This window comes from Trichechus manatus, unplaced genomic scaffold (genome assembly GCF_000243295.1).
Source record: "Trichechus manatus latirostris isolate Lorelei unplaced genomic scaffold, TriManLat1.0 scaffold00249, whole genome shotgun sequence".
Taxonomy (NCBI): Eukaryota; Metazoa; Chordata; class Mammalia; order Sirenia; family Trichechidae; genus Trichechus; species Trichechus manatus.
In genome coordinates this window covers 1,454,666-1,459,340 of record NW_004444185.1, presented here as the reverse complement: position 1 = coordinate 1,459,340, position 4,675 = coordinate 1,454,666, and the positions used below count along the sequence as shown (strand labels likewise).

Here is a 4,675-nt window from a genome sequence, read left to right as displayed (position 1 = left end):
TCTGGACAGGGGGGCTGATGGCGCCTTCGGAGTGAGACCCGGCTACCAAGCAGGGTCCAGATGGCTCTGCTAAAGCCGGTAGCTGGCCCGGGGCTGGGGGCCGGAGCCAGCCGGGGCCAGGCAGGAAGACGTTCTGAGGCCGCCCAGCTTGGAGCCACCGGCTATAGCGAGTCGCCCCCGCGCGGCGAGGCCGGAGGAACCCTTGCAAACCCTGCCAGACCCTCTCGTCTCTGCGACGGCGCAACCGCCGCCGACCACCGCCCTCCCGCCTCGTTCTTGGCCCCATCCGGCCACCGTTGCTGTTTCTAGCGCCGCGCCCGTGACCCGGAAGCGCATTCTCCTTAGCAACTGCGGGACCGCGTTGGCGCCGGCCTCCTGGGAGCCACGGTGAGGCCCTTGCGCGCACGCCTTACTTGGCCCCCTTCCCGGACCTCCCCGGGGTCTGGCCTTGGGGACTCCGAGGCGCCTCGCCGAGCCGCAGCGGGGCGGCCCCGGGAAAGTGCCCTCCGGCTCCGGCGTCGCTCACCGGCCCTGGCGTCCTCCCTGCCCGCCCCACGCCCCCCGTATCCTCTCGGCACCGGGCCGGCCCCTCTGTTGTGGCCCAGTTCGGTGCGCGGGGAGGGAGATCAGAATTAAACAGAGCCTGTTGCTGTAGAGTGGACGCTTCCCCAGGCTCGGGTCACCTGTGGACGCGTCCGCACGGGTCCTGATGAGTAGGGACCGAGCGCCTTTGCAGCCTTGAGCAGCAGCCGCTTAATGATAACGCTTGCTATTTTGTGGGCTGCTTTGCGTTTCCCAAAATGACATCCTTTATCTGTTTGTGGATCTTGGAGACTCGTTTCATTGTTCATCTTGAACTGACCCTATTCCGGGGAGTTAGCTTTACAGTTGTGAGTGATGTGTGGTTAGTATTCTGTAGTTTAGATTTTGTGTCTTCCAATTTTCAGAAGGAAATCTCCCTAGGACTGACTAGGTTTGGGAAAAATTACAACTGAATTTTGCTACAACGAGGAGAGTAGGGGCAGATGTTATTAATATCTAATTTACACTGGAAAAGACTTAAAATCTCCCTTAATTGAGTTTGAGGGAGTGGTACTGTGTAAACTGTAAGCCTTGTTTGAACATTGTTGGATAACGACTTTATGTTAATCCAGTGACGATGGAACTAAAACAGACATATGAACAATCTTCGGGAATGTTGTTATTTAGGAATAAAATGCAGGAGTTTATGTACCAAAGTTTCTCATTCAGACAACTGTATAATTTCATTTCAGTTTAATAAGTATTTATTAAGCACCCACCGTGTTATATGCATCTGAAAGGATACAGAAGAAATAAGAGACTGCACACATTAAATTATTAGGAAAACTGTTGAATGGCATTTGTTTAAATGGAAAATATGTGGTTAGAGTGGAGAAATCTGTATCGGCTGGAGTTTTCAGGGAGATGTTTATGGATTATGTGGAACTTCATTTGTTGTTAAAGTATAAATATGAAATGTATTTGTATTGGAGAGAACAGGAAGTCCTAAATTTTTTCCCTTATATTCTTAGGGGTTTTGGAAATAGTCCCACATGACATTTTGAAGTCCTTATTTAAAGTTTTAAGTTCACTTCAAGGAGCCCTGGTTCAGTAGGTAAAGCCCTCGGTTGCTCACCGAAAGTCTGGCAGTTCGAACTCACCTAGCCGCTCCGAGGGATAAAGACCTGGCCATCTGCTTCTGTGAAGATTTCAGCCTAGAAAACCCTGTGGGACAGTTCTGCTCTGTCACATTGGGTTGCTATTAGCCGGAATCGCTAGACAGCACATAACAACAACAAGTTCACTTGAATGTGATATCAGTGTTATTGTGGTTAGGTGCCATCGAGTCAGTTCCGACTCATAGCGACCCCATGTACAACAGAATGAAACACTACCCAGTCCTGTGCCTTCCTCACAGTTTTTGCTACGCTTGAGCCCATTGTTGTGGCCACTGTGTCAGTCCATCTCGTTGAGGGTCTTCCCCTTTTTTGCTGACTCTCTACCAAGCATGATGTCTTTCTCCAGGGACTAATCCCTCCTGATAACATGTCCAAAGTATGTGAGACGTAGTTTCGCCATCCTTGCTTATATAAGCAGCATTCTGGTTGTACTTCTTCCAAGACAGATCTGTTCGTTCTTTTGGCAGTCCATGGTATATTCAATATTCTTCGTCAACACCACAATTCAAAGTGTCAGTTCTTTGGTCTTCCTTATATTCATTGCTCAGCTTTCACATGCATATGAGGTAATTGAAAACATCATGACTTGGGTCAGGCGCACGTTAGTCCTCAAGGTGACATCTTTGCTTTTCAACACTTTAAAGTGGTCTTTTGCAGTGGATTTGCCCAATGCAGTGTGGCTTTTGATTTCTTCACTGCTGCTGCCATGGGTGTTGATTGTGGATCCAAGTAAAATGAAATCCTTGACAACTTCAATCTTTTCTCCGTTTATCGTGTTGTTGCTTATTGGCCAGTTGTGAGGATTTTTGTTTTCTTTATGTTGAGGTGTAATCCATACTGAAGACTGTGGTCTTTGAGCTTCATCAGTAAGTGCTTCAAGTCCTCTTCACTTTCAGCAGGCAAGGTTGTGTCGTCTGCATTATGCAGGTCATTAATGAGTCTTCCTCCAATCCTGATGCTGGTTCTTCTTCATATAGTCCAGCTTCTCTCTAATCCGAGAAGCTGGTGATATCAATATTTCTTTCAAATACTGTTAGCACGAATCTGTCTGGCATTTTTCCTCTTTGAGATCTACAATAATGAGGCTAACAGCAAGGGACTTTGCTGCTTAGAGATTCTTTCTTTTGCTGCTGTAGTTGGTTTAATGTTTACATCAGACACCAAAGTTTAGAGTTAAGTTCTTGTTTCATATATACTTAAGCATCTTGTGAAGTGTTGCTCTTTATTTATTTGGCAGATATTTGCAGAGTGCTTCCTGCGTAGCAGGCACCGTGTCAGGAAGTGCCAAAGACAACACTTAACTCAGCAACCAGTAGCTCTGCTTTATGTGTAGTGTGTGTGTTTGTGTATGTTTAACCTGTCAGTCTTTGATGCTCAGCATTTGTCTAGAGACAGAAGGACCGGGGCAATTTATACAGACGTCTGAATTGACTAAAAAAATTTTTTTTGTTGTTTTGATGAATACATCCTCCAAAGACAGATTTGTGAAGATGAACAAACTCTAAAGGAGACCACTTAAGATGTTTTGTTACTTGTTGTAGGTTTGTTGTTGTTTTTGTTAGGGGCTGTGGCTTCAGTTCCGACTCATAGCAGTCCTGTGTACAACAGAACAAAACACTGTCTGTTCTGGTCTTTGTAGGTTTAGTTCCTATGTATTCACTTATTCAACAAATACTTGCATGCTTACTAGGAGCCCTGGTGGCATAGTAGTTAAGAGCTTGGCTGCTAACCAAAAGGTTGGCAGTTCGAATCCACCAGGCGCTCCTTGGAAACCTTATGGGGCAGTTCTGCTCTGTCCTGTAAGGTCGCTGTGAGTCGGAATTGACTCGATGGCAGCAGGTTACTTACTGCTAGGCTCTGTGCTTTGCTTTGGAGATGAGGTCCCTGCCCGAAGTTCACTCACTATTGGGAAAGCAAATGACAATCAAATGTTCATACAAATGTAAAACTGCAGCCGGCAGGAGTGCTTTGGTTAGGGAAGTCACAGAAGGGACGTTTGACCTGAGATCTGAAGGAGGCACAGGGAGGGAAGAGTGTTCCAGTCAGAACAGACAGCCAGGGCAAAGACCCTGTGACAGCAGGCTTCATGGAGAGGACCAGGGACTGAAGGTACAGCTCTGTATGGAGCAAGAGAGGGTAGAAGAATCTTTCGTGAGAGAGGTTTAGAAGGTGGGCAGGGGTCAGGTGGTGCTGGGCCTTGTAGGGACCCTGGACCTTGTAGGCAGGTGAAGGAGTTTCTTTGCATCCTTGAAGTAAAGAGAAGCCTCTGTAGGCTTTCACTTAGATGCTTAGGCTGGACTGTGGGTGGGATGACACCTTTAGATTGTGTTTGAATAGCCTGCTTTGTATTTCCACTATTGCTTAGTATTAGTATAGGCACAGGCCATGTAACATCTGTTTGGGCAACATCTGACTGTATATACATCTGTGGTCCCATAAGGTTATGATAGAGTTCTGAAATCCCAATTGGAGAACGGGACTTAGTGGACGTAACTGGTTGTAGTGAACACAACAGCTTCCTGAACACAACACTTGTATCTCATGTCCATTATATACAAAGTGATTGCACTGCCAGGCGTATAATGGTACAGTACATATATAACCTATAATACATATGTCTTGATAGTCATAATAAATGCCTGTTATGTTATTGGTTTATGTATGTACTGTACTCCGTTAAGAGTGATGTCGGCTGTTGGTTTTTTATAAATACCTTTTTTTATGTTGGGGAATTTCCCTTCTATACCTATTCTATTGAGAGTTTTTATCAGGAATCTCGATGTTGGACTTTATTGACTGCCTTTTCTGCATCGATTGAGATGATCACGTGATTCTCTTGTTTTATTTATGTGTTGGATTACGTTGATTGGTTTTCTAATGTTGAACCATCCTTGCATACCTGGTATGAATCCCACTTGGTCGTAGTGTATTATTTTTTTGATATGATGCTGAATTCTATTGGCTAGAATTTTGTT

The 4,675-nt window shown here is 45.7% G+C and overlaps 1 protein-coding gene across 1 annotated transcript in view; it reads left to right on the top strand.

Moving 5' to 3' along the window:
• Positions 1-342: 342 nt before the first annotated feature.
• The window catches only part of LOC111819025 (DIS3-like exonuclease 2), a 77,017-nt gene continuing 72,684 nt past the window's right edge, over positions 343-4,675 (top strand). Inside the window, exon 1 of the mRNA XM_023724469.1 lies at positions 343-387. The gene's annotated coding sequence lies outside the window, so the exon portion shown is untranslated. The remainder of the gene's footprint in view (positions 388-4,675) is intronic.